Genomic DNA, 18,447 nt, shown 5'->3' with positions numbered 1-18,447 from the left:
TACCGCAGCTATACCGGGACTCTAACGGCATTCACCGGGGCGTTGTCGTAGCTCTGCCGGGATCTGTATGGGCCCCGATGGAGCTACTGTGCCGTCCCCGGTTGTTTCCAGGTGCCGTCTCGGTTGTTTCCGGTGCCGCGCCGGTCGTTTGCCGTCCTTCCCGGTGACTCCCGGTTCATCCCGGAGGTATTAAACATTTAAATACTTTTCCGGTGGAGCCCCGGTTTTCCCCGGTTTATCCCGGTCGTCCCGATGGAGCCCCGGCTCATCCCGGTAGAGCCCCGGTTAATAATTGAAGGTAAATCGGCTGAATGTACCTTCGGCTGAAGTGTCGTCCCATAATTATAAGCCTGGGCTGTCCGCACATGCTAATCAGGGACGACATCTCACAGTCGATTTTCATTGAGAAGAGACTTCATAACCAAGAATTCCTTAAAACCGGAAAGTATCGTCCTGATTAGCCTGTGTGGATCGCAAAGGCTAATGATGGACGACATTTGCAAATGCATTAAGCCCAGTTTTCCCAGAGCGCGTTTCATATTATAGAAAAAAGCCTCATCTTTATTGAAAGTCAGAACGTCCTGTTAGATGACACACAATAAATGACCGGTGTCGAAGCGCGTTATGCGACCACAGGTATTTTGGTGACTTACAGTAACTTGGGAACAAAGTTATAATTGTCGCCGTGATCGGCAAGTCAAATATTGTGTTTTACTTGCACTTGTTATCTGCGCCATCCACGTGATCTGAGTAAACGGATGTAATGTATGTTGAATAACAGTATATGCACACCACACAGAGTTACACATAATGATCAGGTTCGTATTTCTTCGTATTAGTGGATATATGCTTACAGCCCTCGCTGTGGGAAAACGGGGCTTAATGCATGTGCTTTAAGTGTCGTCACAGAGTAGCCTGTTCAGTTAACAAATTACACGCCAACCGCAAATTTGCTCAAGAAAATGATGTCACTAAAACGCATGAAAACTAGCTAGTTGTTGTTTAAATTCATTAACAGATTATTCTGCCCTTGACCGCTATCGATATCGTATTTTACGACAAAAGCACTTACTTCAACTTAAAAGCACCCCAAGCGTTCATCTTTAAACGTAATCCCAAACGAAACGCACCAAAATGTTGCAGATACATATAGGATAGGAAATTTAAAAAAAATCGTGGGGTACAGTCGCCTGGTCGCTTTTAACCCCGAAGAGAAAGGAACGATTTAGAAAAAGGCACTGCTTTCGAATGAACCACGGAGAAATAGAAAATGATTTAGTGAACACCTTTATTTATGTGTTATCGGTCGTCGTATTTAAGATGTACAATATATTGGATTTAAAGTTTTTATGATGTTTAGCGGGATAACGCATTATGGATGTCATCCGCCTCCCGTAAAGGTTATATTTGTGTTATTTAACTGTAGCGATTAAATTGTTTTAATCGATCTATACGAAAAAAACTTCCAAAAATTAAATATCTAATTCTTTTTACGTTATGTTTAATAATACATTTTCTTTTATTGATTTATTTATTATTGATTATTGCTGTAAAAGTAGTTTGTTTAAGTCGAAAAAACATGTATCACTTTTTACGTACTTCTCCTTTTCTAGTATGACGCTATACAATATAGATGCATAAATATGATTATAATTTATACGTGCTCCTCCTCTTCCTCCTTTTCCTCCTCCTACTATTTACCTCCTCCTCAACTAATTACCATATTTTTACTTTAATTTACAACATAATCATTGACGTCGATAGCAAGTAAAGAACGGGAAACATACAGCCGATGGCATGACCGTATGACGCTATGGTAGCCTTAATTTGTGACATTTAACATCACCAAAATCACCACACATAAGCACAGTATTGTAATCAAAACGTACTTTGTGTTGCAAATTTATGATTTAACATAGATGAAATTCAGTCTTATTCTTAAACCTCATTTCACATTTCTGTTACGAACTTAAGTCCCATGGGTTGAAAGCTAATTGGCTTTATTTATAAACTATCAGACGATTGGTTTATCGATACCTCTAAAGAAACGAGAGTGAAAATCAGAGTCCGTTTACATATAAGATTCAGTATAAAAGTATTATCTATGGAGAAATAAAGTGTAAATTAGATTCGATCGTAAAATCAAGCCAGTGAGACGTAAAGGTAAATTACACTGCTTAAAATTAAATATCGATATTTGAAAGGAATGATATAAAACTATATTTAGTTCCCCAGTCGAGTTGATGGCATATGGGAGATATCTTTATTACATAGATCTGAGTTAGGTGTTTAACTACTGTAAATGTACTAGACTGTACTGGCGAAGTTTTAGAATCCTCATTGTGTTTAAGTGGGCGGAGTAACATAAAACACTGGATTACAATATTTACAAAATGGATGCTCTGCACAAGTGAGTAACTTTGGATAGGTGTAGATATTTCATTGAACCGATATCGACATTATATGTTAAGTATTATTATTGAAGTTAATTTAAAATTCTGTTTAATAAATTAACGTGGTGTGAAGCTATGTTAAATGTTAGAGCATCGTTAACAGCAAGATTTCTCATCCCATATTCATCGTAATCCTTGGTTCCTCTTTCTTCTGTTTTCTTTTTGTATTTGAATTAAGTAATTTTTATTTTATTTACCTGTTCAATTACTTATTGCTATTAGTAGAAGCAGTAATAGTGATATAGCAGTAATAGTTGTAGTAGGTATCAGTAGCAGATGTAGAAGAAGCCGTGTAGTAAGTAGTGGTATTGTTTCGTATCATTAATCATTAAGATTTTTTTTTAATCGCAAATACTTCTGAAATTATAATTCATATCAAGGGTACCTGATATATCATGAATCATCCCACACGGATAGGTAACATGAAGAACTATACCGTTTAACGACTTTCTTTCTTAATCCTCTTTACCCCCACCTGTAGCATAGGGCCGCCACCACAGCACGCCATTTGTAACCGATCTTGGGGCAATGTTTGGATTCTCCCCATGACATTCTGGCTTTTTGTTGTTCAGCGTATAAAAGGGTTTCTCTTCCTTATAAGAACCGTACGACCCTTTTTCATTGTTCTTTGAGGGTTCCAACCCAAGGCGTTTCGCGTTATTTTGGGCTGGTTTCTTCTCAGCGTATGTCTACTCCAGTTGACCAATAGCGTATACAGTTATCATAAAATGAGCTGAACGTTCTGTTAACTCGATTAGGCGACTATTTATATGATTCATTATAGAGTACCGGTAGGTTGTAGTTGAATGGTTCCATTTGCGTACACCAAAAGGTTACGACCACGACGAGACCTCGAACTCGCAATCTTCTGATTCGAAGTCAGACGCCTTAGTCCATTAGGCCACGCGGCCGAGGCAAAATTTGTACGCTGTCTTTTAAATATTTAATTCGATAGTTAGTTGCAGTAAGCTACTTTCAAATATTAAATGGGTGAAAGTTTGGTACCTAGTAGTTTGTTTAACGTTTCCGTGCACCAAGCGTCCGCCAGTCCACACACATTTGATGTAACTATTATCGAAGTGTATAAATATTATACTTGTACAAAGCCTGTGTGCTTTTTGTTGGAAGAAACTGTCGTATCTGCTCTAGGAGCAGATTGTACATGGGCTACGTTCTGTGAAAACGGGGGCTTTATACATGTGGCGTTAAGCGTCATCCCAGATTAGTCTTTCAGTTCCGCACAGGCTACTCAGGGACGAAACTATGGCGCTTTTATGGAATTATTCGTTTAAAGGAAGTCTCTTTTAAACAGTAAGAAACATGAGAAATTGCTTCAATCTTGAAACCTCAAGATATTAAATATGATATGCAAACCCCGCCTTCAAACGAAACAGGTATCCACACTTGCAACTAGTAATTAGTCGGCTTTGAGCAAGTCATATTAAGTTGATAGGCAAACTTAAATACCTTCAAAAGATGACCTCCGTCATGCGAAAGACGTCCTTTGTTAGTGCAAACCGACATTGATTTCTGTTTACCCTAACATGTAATTATAGCGAATAAAACGCATGCCGTGGAAATAATGTAGCCCACACTGCATACACTTTGCGGTCGCGATCAAAACGAAGGATCGTTTGAAATACGATACTCGTCTACGAAATGAATAACTATTCATCCCCGTTTAAATCATGGCTGTTGATGAATGGTGAATCTATGGACTCCTTATCCCCAATCTGATATAGAACGTTTTGATGTGGCTTATCAGAAGTCCAAGTAACAAGATCCCTGTGGATTCACTTTGGGTCCCCCTATCGTTTTAATCGGGAAAGTGTGTATGTTTATTTTAGTGCATTCTTCATTGGGTTACACTGGTCCTCACCAAATCGCTCCACATGTGTTCCGGTATCAGGCAATCTTCGAGCTCGAGATGGGTACAGCTTGTATTAAAGCTGCACATTTCGACCAGAACGCTGACAGCGATGATTATCTCTGTCGGCATAATTAGTCCCTTCCGATCTTGGAGACTATCGGGACCGAAAGAAATCAATTTAAAAGTATTTAATGGTGAAAAGCGGGGAAATGGACACATTCTTGTTATTTGATGGGCTTAGTGAGTTCATGTGAGCAGTACTTAATTAGGTACAAACTCGTTGTGGATCGCGCTTCGAGATTGTTCAGGTTGTAAGATTATTAAAACACGCTTGTTGAAGGTTTAGGTGAGGTGTCACGGGAAGCAATAGTGACGATGATGACGGGAAATGCCTGATGGAAAGTGATCGTTATTGTGATCACGTCGCGTGCGAGGTGCAGCACCTCGGAGCGAGATCAAACGCGAATAATATTAAACTTGTCTATTAAATAGCTCGTTAAGACTGTAACCCTTTCATTCAGCATTCAATTTAAAACGTATTATCCAAGAAAGGTAGCCTTGACCTTAGAGTATGAAACCGGGCCTCGTACGTACCATATCAGCTTACGATGCGGAACATTTCCGTTCAGTAATTTACAAAATCTTATATGAAAACCTTTAAGAGCGGTACGGAATGTGGTGGACGAACGAACAGATGGAGGGACATGCGAAAACACAGGAATTTCCAATTGCTTTCATCGTCAACCGCCGATAATTGTAAAGCTAAAAATCGTTATACTTGTTTATTGTCGCTTTTGGCCATATACAAATTTCGATCGGCAAGTTATGAATAAACTACCTTTTGACTGAATGCCCATGTTCTTGTCTGAATGTATGCTTCGTGCTCCGTCAATCTTGGGTAATCTCAAACGCGAACATACATTTAATAATATTTAAATAAACTACAGGTTCATTAAATTCGCAACGGGACTGAACATCAGTTTTGATTGCTTTAGATTAATCCAGATTCGCTTTTTTTGGTTTATTCGTTTCATTTCAAGGCATGTTTGTCTGTCCTAAAGCATGGCGTGAATCAATTTGCTTTTTCATCTGAGATATTTATTAATTCTGAGTTAAAGCCAGGCATGCGGTTTTTGAAATGAAATATTAGCAAGTAATTTATGAATGATACCATGATCGTGAGGATACAGGTATTTTCAATGCTTGCATTCACTTCCATTTGATGAACACTAAATACGCGCAAACATAATTAAGTGCACAAACTAATAAAGAGATGTATAAGTCCGTACTGCATCATTCAATGAAATAAAAAAACGTTTCAATTCAAAGTGAGACGCTTTTGTCATATTTTATAATAATGAACCCAGAGAATGTGGTTTGAAATCCAGTCTCGCTTCAATTTTTTCTTAGCCGCGCTCTGTGAAACGTGACGGGGCTTAATTCATGTGTTTAAAATGTCTTCCAAGATTAGCCTGTGTATTTTGCACAGGCTAATAAGGAGCGACACTTTCCGCTTTATGGTTTTTTCATTTAAATGAAGTACTGGTATATTTTTAGCCAAAAGCCTGTCAAGGCGGAAAGTGTCGTCCCTGAGTTGCCTGTGCGGACTGCACTAAGCCCCGTGTTCCAAGAGCGAGGCTTAATTATTCATTCTCCACATCGACATTCTTTCATCGTTACCGTTTTGAAAGTAATGATCATCACCACCAACATCTTCTGTTTCTGCATTATAACGTTTAGACCTATGTGAGTATTTTATTAAATGTATTCTACAACTATATAATACGAATTTGAAGTTATTTATCTGCGTTCCTATTTACACTATCATAAATCATATACAGATCAACGTGTTTAAGTAATCACGCATATTTTCAAACAATAAAGTAAAGAAAACAATAACAAAAAAATAATATTAATATTAAATCAATATTAATTATAAATAAAACATTAATCGTTTTAAGGAAGTGTGTGCTTCAAATGTAAATAAATGTATTCGTACTTACCGTGTTATTACTACACAGTATTGTTAAGGGTAATTTACGTTATTAACTTATTAATTGCACTCTGATTTCAAGGCGCTAAGAAGTCAATTATTGAACATTGATCTGGAAAAAAATGGGACTTAATGTTTGTGCTTAAATTGTCATCCCAGATTAGACTGTGCAGTCCAAACAGACTAATCAGGCACGATATGGTCGGCCTTAATTAGATTTTTGTCCATGTATTAAGCCCAGTTTTTCCAGAACGAGACTCGTTTGTTTGTCGAATCTTTTTGGACAGTTCTTTTAAGAAACCAGCCATATCTAATCGCCTCAACAGTGTGGCTATTAAACAAGGCGTCTATAAAGCACAGGCTAAACGCCAGATCCCGGCTGTTATGCAAGACCTCTTTGTGCACGTGTCTAGACGCATGCCAGACTTAAAAAACTAATCCCTCTGGCCCCTTCTGCTAATTGTGGTTTATTTTTGTATCAGATTGGTGAAAAGACTGCGGATTTATTGATTTGGACACATTTCTCCCAGTTTCCGTTTCATTTTAAAATCCGATCGACCCACTATTACCTAAGACCTTAACTTGCCACGTATTTGTTGAAGTTATGTATTTCTTTGCTTTAACCAACGATGAATCAATAAGGTGTTAATTATTATAAATGTTAAAATATCTTATATAACATGATTCATTACACGTGAACTATAACACAAATTATACTTTAAAACACTAAGCGTCTGAACAATATGGGCCGTGCTCTCTGAAAAGGGGCTTTAATGCCCGTGCGTGAAGTGTCGTCCCAGTTCGCACGGGCTTATCGTGGACGACACTTGCCGCCTTAACTAGATTTTGGCTAAGAGAAGACTATCTTTCAACGAAAATACAATAAAAACGGAAAGTGTCAGCCCTGATTAGCCTGTGTGGACTGCACAGGCAAATCTGGGACGACACGTTACGCACATGCATTAAACCGCCTTTTCACAGAGCGCGGTCCATATGTATTCTTCTTTAGAATTTGACGTTTTAGTTAAGAGTAGTGCAAAACAAAAAAAACTATGACATCTAAAATGAAAGGAAATGAAATGGAAAAGAAAATAAATGAAGAGAACACGACTATATGTTGTATATTTAATATATAATTATTACTTATGTTATCAGAGTATATGCTTGCCGACTGAAGTCGCCTGAAACATACCAAAATAATCATAACATGTGTTCCCTGTAATATTATCTTAGTAAATAATGGTCTGCCTTCAAAAAATGGGGTTTAATGAATGTGCGTTAAGTGTCGTCCCAGATTAGCCTGTGCGGACTACACTTTCCTATTTTCGAGACAAACAAGTCTCTTCTAAGCAAAAATCAACTTAAGGTAGCGCACCTCTAATGATTTCCCGCGATTTCTTCGAAGGTTGAAGAGCCTACTATTAGGTGCCGTAGCCTAGTGATTAAGGCGATAGACTAGAAATCTTTTGGGATATTCCCGCGCAGGTTCGAATCCTGCCGACGACGTATACATTTTTGCGACGCGTTTTATTTATTTTCTAACGTTATTTGATTTAATATGTCATATAAGCTATATTTATTGTTAAATATGTTGCAATTTTTATGCACATTCTTCAATTATTAAAATTAAAACAACGTTATGGCGAAATTGGGTGATTTACTGTTGAAAATACGAACCATGCATGTTGCATTTTTATTTTTATTTCAAAAAGTAAACGGTAAATCTGTCTATTTCTTGGTATTTTTGCTGTATATAGTGTTTCTTTAAAAACTAAGTTTAAAATATGACTTAAATGATGCTATTTTGAATTTTATGACACTTTGTTTTTAACCGACCCAATTTTTACTTGGCTGAAATCACTTACATTTCATGGCGCTCTTCCATAGATAAAAAATTGTAAAAAATAAATGTCTGTAAAAGAATACTTATTTCATCTTGTTTAAACTTTAAACACCTTTACAGCATCTGTACACACCAACTGCATGACCATATTTGGAAATTTGAATGAATTATGGAACTTTTATATACCCCAGGGGTGAAAATAAACTGGACAAAAGCCGAGCGTGGGGGTGGTTTTGAAAAAATCGGTATATTTTTTTTAAAAAGCATGGAAAGCCTACCTACAAATTTGCATGTAGTTCAGTGAAATGATGCTGATTAAGAAAATAATTAATTAATTATATTTGGATATGTGCCCATTAGAGGTGCGCTACCTTAAGGCGCAAAGTGCCGTATCTGATTAGCACGTGTGGACTGCGAAGGCTTATCTGGGACTTTACGTCCATGCATTAAGCCCGAATAAAACATGTTCTTTATTGTAAGTCAGAACGTTCTGATATGTGACAATAGATGGATGACCGGTGTCGTAGCCCTGTATTTACCGAGGAGTTAATGCGACCACAGTTATTTTTGTGACTTACTGTAACTTGGGACCGAAGCTATAAAATTGTCGCTAAGATTTTATCATGACAAGTCAAATATTTGTGTTAAAATTGCACTTGGTATCTGCGCCCTGCACGTGGTATGAGTAAATTTATGTCATGTATATGTGATTAATGGTATAATATGCTCGATACACAGAGCTATCATGATAAGGCGTGAGTTACTCCGAATGAGTGGATAAATGGTTTCGGACTTCACAGGGTAACATACTGTACACACTTGCATTAAACCCCGTTTTCCAAGACCAAGGCTCAACATAAACATTTATAAAAGAGCGAAGTTTGTTTCATATTTAATATTCATAAAACGCATGAAAACTCGCTCACGTTTGTTTTGTAAGTTCATTACCAGAGGAAAACCGTGCATAATCGACATTCATGTCGTCTGTAACATCAAATAAACTTTAAGCCGGTGCGGGGCCGAACATCAATGGACCGGGTTTGGTATCAATATTTACATACGGAACACCGTGTTTGTTGTTTTCATTTTATTGCAAGTTTATGCTTAACATTCGGTATTTTATGATAACATCGCTTGTTTTTGCCTTGATCACTATCGATTTCGTACAGATTATCATTGATTTCAAACAATGAGAGTGCATAGATATGTTCAGTCCTGTATATTCTGTCGAATATAATGTATCTGTAAAATGTAATGAAGCTTAGGTTTTGATGATGTTTTTTGCGTGAGATCTTATGGAAGATGTCTTCTGCTTTATATAATTTATACTGTATTTAAATGTATTGCTGTGATTATTATAATAGGTTTATAGCGATATAACTTACGTCGAGTATCATCCTTGTATATGCTTAATGTGTGGTCAAATATATTAAATTAAAATCATAATTGCAGTTAATAAATTGAAGCTCCAGTCTATCTACATGTATCACTTTTTGAAGTTAAACTCATTTTTAAGCATTAAGCTAGAAACGCTGTTTGCAGAAAAATTATTATAATTTGTTGTTACTTTACATATAATAATGATAAAACACGACACTTTAAATAACATATTGAAAACAATATGAGGTACGTTCTGAATAGTAACCAAGGTAAGCTTGTTCAGTCCGCAGCAACGACGCTTTCCGCCTTCATGGAATTTTTCGTTTGAAGAAATTCACTTTTTACCGAGAATCCAGTTTTGACGGAGAGTGTCGTTCCTGTGCGGACTTCGCAGGCTAATCAGGAACGACACTTTACACTCATGCATTAAGTCCAGTTTTCCCAGAACGCGGCTACTATGGAAGAATGTATTTCAGATTACAATGTAGAGTATTCCCCATATTAAAACGTGTTTTTGACAATGTTGAAATTTCCCGCGATCCAATGAAAAAGGAGTGGGTTAGACGATAACACGCGCTCGTGACATTTAACAACGTGCCTGTTAAGCCTCGCCTCACGTGTCAGCCATGTAAGACACTTGAAATCATGAAATAACATTCAAGCAATATTAATATTAAGCCTTTCGAATCCTCTCAAATTGATTTTGAATACTGTCCAAACGATGTACATTTTATCTTGTTCAAGCTTCATCGCCCAACAGGAAACATTCCTGTAAATAAGATTGGAAAACTGAAACTATTCTGGCGCTGTATTCATCATTAATGATGTTCTCTTCATAATCAAATGAGTTACACAATGTCGTGCATGACAAACATGGACACAAATATCATTTGGCAGCGTAAAGGTTGGATATCTATGTTTAGTTGCGATCTAAACATAAGGTACGTAAAACAAATTATGGTTACCGTTTCATTCGTTATACAACAATGTGATAATTTAATATTAAAGTGATGAGCTTAAAAAGGGAAATGAACCCGAAAATGGTTCTTATGTCATACGGCCAGCAATGGCTCATTCTGGTCTGGAGTTGCCCTGTCCGCTTATAAGACCACGAAACCTCGCATTACTTTATAGGGACAGCAGGCTGGTCTGAGAGCTACGCTGGCCGCATATGGGATAAGATCCATTTTCGCACGACGCGGGTCTTATGTCTCATAATAACATTGCAATTTCTGTTCATAGCATTGAATTGAGCGGTAGGGGCTATTTGTGGACTGCAACGGGCTAATAATCTAGCCATAAAATGTATGTATTTATTCGTTTCGTTTGAATGTTCAAGATTTCATCATTTACAATGCTATTTGGAATGAAAACTCGTTCTATGGTGTGCGATATTTAATTCTTAAAACTGAGTAATGTGGAGATCTACAAAAATGTTGACATAATCTTCATTAAGTTCATGGCTGATATAAAAATGAACGCCATTGGGAAGAAAATAAGTCAATGATCTCTTCAGGAAATATATATGAAAAACTCGAATCAATTAAAAAAACTGAATGGTCAACGTTTCAGTCTTAAACTAAATAAATACTCACTACAGACTAGAAAAAACGCGTCCATTCGTATGACGAAGTACGAAGAACTAAATACAATTTTCAAATAAGATAGATTGAATAACATGAACAAAAGCGTTATATATTTACATATGTTTGTATGCCATGTAATAGTGCCTCACTCTGGGGAACAGGCTTCGTGCCGTCCCATATTGGCCTGAGCAGTCCGGATAGGCTTATCAGGGGCGACACTTTCCGCTTGCATGGTATTTGTCGCTCAATCGAAGTCTCTCCTTAACGAAAGTCAGCCCAGGCGGAAAGTGTCGTCCCTAATAAGCCTGTTCGAACTTCAAAGGCTTATCTTGGACGACACTTTTCGCATAGGTATCAAGTCCGGTTTTCCCAGAGAGCAACTAAATTTCATATTTTCCTCGGAAACAATTAATTTACGACTTAAGCGCCTTGCCCAACATCGGTGTGTTATTGTTTGTGCACATGCTTGGCAGAGAAAGAGATATTTTCCACGGTAAGCCCCGGGGTCATGATGGGCATGGAGGTCGCGCCATTTTAACCCATGTATGCCTAGTGGACTCTCCCATCCTTCTGAATTGGATCAATTTATTTCCAAAATTAAGGATGTCTAGTATATTTATTTCTATATTTAGAATATTACTTACTGAAATTCCATTAAGCAAACAGCCCAGACCCAGATGAGACGCCGCATCATGCGGCGTCTCATCTGGGTCTACGCTGTTTGCAATGTCCTTCTTTCAGGACGCTAGGCATGAATGGGTTAACCTCTCACCACGCTTTGAGACTGATCTACCATTAGAAGAAATCAATCACCGATAGTTCGATATTTATGCGCATTTGTATTTTATCAAAACCTATAAAGTGAGAAAATGAGGAATGGAGGAGACAAGAGAATCGATTTAATTATCATTTAAACAGACTGAAGTAAATCAAGTATCGGCATTATATGAGAGCCAAGTAGCGAAATATTAAATATAGTTTGTTTCCTAGTGGTTAATGTTAGGAAAATAAATAGTCGGCGGTAGTAAAGGCAATAGTTTCTAAGCTCCAAAACAATAGTTTCTCCATTCTTTGGAAACAAAATCTCTATAACAAGCGGAAAAATTAAATTGATGTGTTTTTATTCCGTTATTTATCAATCATAGAATATACATTGTCTTGTGCTTAAGAAATCTTTTCGGCTGGACTATGTTAACCTCTTGTTGACAAAAGGTGATATTATTTAATTTAAATTAAAAAAAAAACACAGACACACAGACAGTTTATTCTGATTTGTACACAAGAACATCGTTTTCATACTGGAATAAACACATCAGTTTGAATTTTGTCACGTGACTATAGGTATAACAACGTAAAATTACATAACTTAAAACAGACATTTAAGAAGCAAATACTAACAATTGTCGAGTCGGTTATACAATTTATTGAACATTATTATTAAGAATCGTATTTCTTATAACAAAAGCTTCTTTGATACATTAGAAGTTACTGATTTGTCACATGAAACAACACGAGTCAATAGTTTATTGAGCTTAAGGGGCGACACCTTTATTGACGTGTCGTTGTGTCAGTTATTGAGGAAAAAAAAACTTAATTATCATGCAATAATTTTGAAGTGACAGAAATATTACCCATTTAAGCGTTAATAGTTTTAAAACGGCGACACCTTTATTGACGTGTCGTTGTGTCAGTTATTGAGGAAAAAAAAACTTAATTATCATGCAATAATTTTGAAGTGACAGAAATATTACCCATTTAAGCGTTAATAGTTTTAAAACGGTTCCGAAACTTTAATCCTTTCTTTTGAGCTTTGCCGATTTGGCAGTTCCCTTTAAGGGCTTCAGGGGATTTTATCATTAAATCGCTAAGCCTGCTATGGCCCATAATAGATCTAATGTGAAAGAAGACGTTTAGAGTGTCATCCGCAATAAAATGCGAGAAATTGACTTTTAAGTAGCAGTTTTTTTGCTGATTTAATGGGCTATAAACGTTCTAAGTTAACAGTCTTTAAATAATGGTGTTTACTTGTAATATCGGCACTAAACAGGGCGACTTGTGCTCGCCAATTATTTTTATTTTATATATAAATGATCTGTGTTCATTTATTCGACAAAAGTGCGATACTGGAATATTTGTAACAAACGATATCCCTTACATATTTCGTATACTTTTTGCTGATGATATTGCAAATTGTGCAGATACTGCTGTAAATCTTCAGTTGCAGATAAATGCTAAAGCAGAATTTTGTAACTTAACAAGCATGAATTTAAATCTTAAAAAACTGAGGTTATGGGGGTCCATTACGTCACTATGAGAAATGGTATTTCAATAATTGTCCAATTAATATAACGTCCGTCTATAAATATATGGGCATCCTATATATGCTGGTCGGCTGCAAAAACTAAATTAGCCGCTCAGGGGCGAAAAGCATTATTTGCCATTAAAGAATACCAAATTCCGTTCGGATATTTCTGCTGTACAGAGTTCTTTAAATTATTTGATGCCATGGTAACACCCATACTCACATTCGGATCAGAAAGCTGGGGATTCACATATAGTGATTCAATAGAGCGTGCACAATTTGAAGCTTGCCAAGTACTTTCTGGGCGTAAAACTACGGTCAATAACTGTGTAGCTTTAGGAGAATGTGGTCGTTTACCAAGGTACGTCATTTATCACTCAAAATGTATAAACTACTGGTGTAAACTTCTCCAGATGCCTGATAGAAGATATCCAAAAAACTGTTATAAAATGTTAAAGTCATTAGATGATATTGGAAGGCGCAATTGGGCTACGGATGTAAAGGAGCTTCTTTTTAAATATGGGTTCGGCTTTATTTGGCTCTAACAGGATGTTGGTGATATTGATTTATTCATGCTCCGTTTTAAACAACGCCGGACTGATTGTGCAACTCAAACCTGGCACGAAAATATAAATGACTCTTCAAGATGCGATACTAACAGACAATTTAAAAGTTTATTAAACAAGGAACGATATTTAGACATAACAATGCCATTTCATTGCAGACAAGCGTTAGCGAGATTTCGTTGTTCAAGCCATAGGTTTCAAATAGAGTTAGGTAGACAATAAGAATACCAAGAAATCTTAGAATATGTGCACATTGTCAATTAGAAAATGAATCTGTAAAAACAGAGGATAAATATCATGTATTTTTTTTAGTGCTCTAAATATGCTGACATTAGGCAAATCTATTTGTATAATTGGTATCATGGCAGGCAAACTGTTTCTAATTTCTTGATCTGTTAAGAAATGAAAATGAGTTTGTTATTTAAAAAAATAGCCTTTTATGTTTACCATTTAATACGTTCTTCATATGGAACGTAATACTTGTAGTGGAAGTATGTTTGTTCGTATTTGTTTTTTTGGTTTTCTCCATTTAATGATATTGTATATATATATATGTATATATATATTTTGTAAAAACATGATGTATTATGGGCCGGAGGCCTTTGTTTACAATAAACTTACTTACATTGTTACATTGATATGCAGCCGAGTTACTCTCTCTTCATGTAAAGATTCTCTAACTTTAAAACACACACATTACATTTAACTGGCAACATGGATGTAAATCTACCTTATTGTTAGAATTCAAATCATTTTTAAAGTTACGAAATGTAGTAAAATGAGTTTAGTACTCACTGTCTTCTATTTATAAACTAGAAAACGATTGGTTTATTCAGTGTAAACTATTTTCAATGGAGAAATAAAACGTAAATTAATGGTAAAGTTGATCGCGAAATAAAGCAATGGAGTCGTCAAAGTAAATTACACTGCTTACAATATCGATATTTGAATGGAATCATATAAAGCTATAAATAGTTGTCCACTCGGGTTGACGACATATGGGAGATATAACTTTATAACATAGATCTGAGTAATGTGTGTAACAACAGTACGTGTTTAAACTTTCTCGGCGACGTTGTAGAGTCTTCGTTGTGTATAAGTGGGCGGAGTTACATAAAACTCAGGATTACAACATTTAACAAATGGATGGTCAGCACATGTGAGTGTTATTGCACAGATATATATATATATATATATATATTTCACGATGTCACATTGACTTGATGTCTTAATTACATGTAGTATGATATTATTGATGTGTGCGTACTGCACAATCTCATTCTGGGACGATATTGTACGCTCAATGCATCAAACCCCGTTTTGCCTAGAACTTGCAGAAGAAGGCACGCACGTTTTTGCGTGTCCTTTATGTGACACTGGCCTCATCGCAGTTGCTCACGTGTCTACACGTATCAGGCAATTTTCGTGCTCGAGGTGGGCACAACTCGTTATTAAAGCTGCAAAATTTGGACTGAACGCTGACAGCGATGATTTATCTCTGTCGCATAATTAGTCAATTCCGAATCGGTAGACTATTGGGACCGAAGGATATCAATTTAAACGTATTTTATTGATGAAAGCGGGGAAAGGGACCCATGGTTATTATTGGGTGGGCTTAGTTTGAGTTTATGCGAACAGTACTTAATTAGGCACGAACTTGTTGTGGGGCGCGCTTCGTGATTGTTAAGATTGTAAGATTATTGAATCCCGCTTATTAAGGGTTTATGTAAGGTGTCGCTGGAAGCAATAATGACAAGGAAGACGAGAAATGGCTGATGGAAAGTGATCGTTAATGTGATCAGGTCGCGTGTGAGGTGCAAGCACCTGGGGAGCAAGATCAAAGCGGACTCTTGCAAGCACCTGGGAAATTAAGATGAACGATAAGGCTAAGACAACGAACATATTTATTATGGCCTCCGTTATATCTTCAAACGCGCACCGTCTCATGATCTCTCGCTGATCTGTGTGCGGTGTTAAGATAATGTTTTACTAATTTGAATTAAAAGGTAGAGAAAGTTGACAGAGGATCGTAGTTGATTTATGTGATTATAATTATTAAACAATACCATCAAATGAACTTAAGATATATTTATTTAATCCATAACAGTTTGTCATTAAAGTTCACACCAAAAATAGACTAACGTCAAGGTTTCCTAATTTTTGTCAAGCCCGTCTGCGGGAAGCTCGATATAGCAGTCTACACGGTCGAGTGTACGTGCGTGCATGCTGGCGTGCGTCTGAACTAGTCCCGATTTAAACTATCTTATGTATTGTTCAATTTTCAAATAACTTACCCATTCTATACATAGATGGTGACGTCACTACGTTATTGTCACCTCTTAGACGCATCACACACCTCCATTTGGAGGCATTTATGACTACATCACAAAGAAGTCCGCGGATGAATGAAGAATTTGCTTTATAAGTAAACATTCATGTTATGATCTAAAAGTTAAGTATTATTCGTTTAGTCTTACGGTCTTATGTTAGTATCAATTAAAATTTTCGTTAGTGTTCAACAATTTCGCTCTTTATTTATATTTTTAAACTGTACTTTCACTTTCGGTTGTATAACAACATGTATCCTTTATTGACGAAAGTTTGCAATGAAATAGCGTTTTCAAAACCGCTTAAAAAGTTTCAGAAGGTGTGTCTGATGCATGTTTTGAATAGACACAATGTCATAGCTATATTGCCGACTAGTATGGGAACACTTTGATATTTGAAGTGGCTCCATTTGCATTGCAAGAGAAGTTCAAATTGACGTGTTAAGTTTGTTAAATTTTGACACCCTAAATATATATTTTTTATAAGTGCCTGATAGATTTTTTTTACTTTAAATAATTGAGATCAATGAAAAATTTTGTAAAAGCACAGCATTGATGTTCTATGATGGTCATTTTTAGTGGAATAGAATGTTACAATAAAACAATTATAACTATTGTATTAATGAATTTAGATAAGGTATCATCTTTAAATGGGTTAGTAATTCATTATATCAGATAAGCACATTATATGGTTGAAAAATAAATAACACTTTAATGACATACCATAGTAAAATAAAGTAGCATAGAGTATGTTGCAAGTCATAAAATGTAAAACTGAAATTGAAGAAGCTTTACAAATATTTTACACTGACAACACTGTTTGTTTTCCAAAAAAAAAACGTCCTATCTACCTACCCTAGTTTTTTGTGGCAAATTTAAATATTATTAATATCATTGAGTAAAATTATTAAAATATCAATATGTTTTGATTACATTAGCTTATAATATTATTATATTATTAATAATGAAATACTTTGCAAGGAAAGTCCAATTCTGTTTTAATTAGTCTTAATTAGCTACTAGTAAAATTGAAAATATCAGTGACATCCAATTACTTGGATTATATGCGTATGAATGCATATTTTCTTTGACAGTTACATAGTACCCTATTTAATTGGATTAAAAACAACAAATAACTATAGTTCCACAACCCAGCCCAAGTTGACTCAAACTGAATTAATTCATCAATTGATCCTATTTAATTATATTAAAAACAACATGTGTAAGATTTTGAGAATATCTCATGTATTCCTCTATTATTCCTCTAGTACACCAACATGCACGTCTTAGTAATGATTTACATGCACTTCTTAAACAGTTTAACAAAAATAATGAATGATTAATCCAAAGAAAACAACAAACAAGCTGCTTCATATAAAAAGTTAATAACATAAGATTACATAAGCAAAATAATCATTTTGATAATAAATCAAGATTATACTTCAACCAAGCCATTATAAATTTATTGTGGGGTGGGGGGAGGTAATGTAAGCACTAAAACTAAAATGGGGGAAATGTCTGGGGAGGGAACATCTTAGGGGGGGGCGTCCGGAATTCCTGCTAAGGGCGACAGTGTTGTTAATGTGTCTTTAGAAGAAATAACTGAAGGAAAGTACTCAATTGGAACAGCAATATTGAGTGCATTTGAAAGAGATATAACTGTTTCATGCATTGCTTTTGATGAAGCCCACATGGTCCTTTTATGGTAGCTTTCCTATTAGGGAATTTTATACTTATTTTTTACTCTACAATCAAGCTCTTTTGTCATAAAATGAGAAGTTTTATTATTCAACAGGTTTTGTGTTTGAACCTCACAAATTTTATAATACCGAAGTCCCATCATATAATCATCATCACAATCAGCAGCAGCATTATCATATTCATCATCATCATCGTTAGCAGCAGCATCATTACGTTGTATTATCAGAATCCAATACAAATACAAACAGAACCATTACAACTCTTACTACTACTACTAATTAATTCATAATCTACTACTACAACAAGAACAACAACTACGACTACTACTACTACTACTTCTGATTTTACTTCTACTACTACTAGTCTACTTCTACTACTACTACTACTTCTACTACTACTACTACTACTACTACTACAACTACTACT

At 35.9% G+C, this 18,447-nt stretch overlaps 1 protein-coding gene and 1 non-coding gene across 2 annotated transcripts in view; one reads left to right on the top strand and one right to left on the bottom strand.

Annotated features, from left to right (window-relative positions):
- The first annotated feature begins 2,170 nt into the window (after positions 1-2,170).
- Positions 2,171-18,447, top strand: part of LOC127859306 (uncharacterized) — a 55,098-nt gene continuing 38,821 nt past the window's right edge. The window contains exon 1 of the mRNA XM_052396569.1: positions 2,171-2,410. The gene's annotated coding sequence lies outside the window, so the exon portion shown is untranslated. The remainder of the gene's footprint in view (positions 2,411-18,447) is intronic.
- On the bottom strand, positions 3,290-3,364 carry Trnar-ucg (transfer RNA arginine (anticodon UCG)). Its single transcript has one exon. It is a non-coding gene; the product is annotated as a tRNA-Arg (tRNA).

The sequence above is a fragment of the Dreissena polymorpha genome, chromosome 15, assembly GCF_020536995.1.
Source record: "Dreissena polymorpha isolate Duluth1 chromosome 15, UMN_Dpol_1.0, whole genome shotgun sequence".
In the NCBI taxonomy this organism is placed as follows: Eukaryota; Metazoa; Mollusca; class Bivalvia; order Myida; family Dreissenidae; genus Dreissena; species Dreissena polymorpha.
Note: the sequence above shows the minus strand (reverse complement) of the source record. Positions and strands in the feature narration are given on the sequence as shown.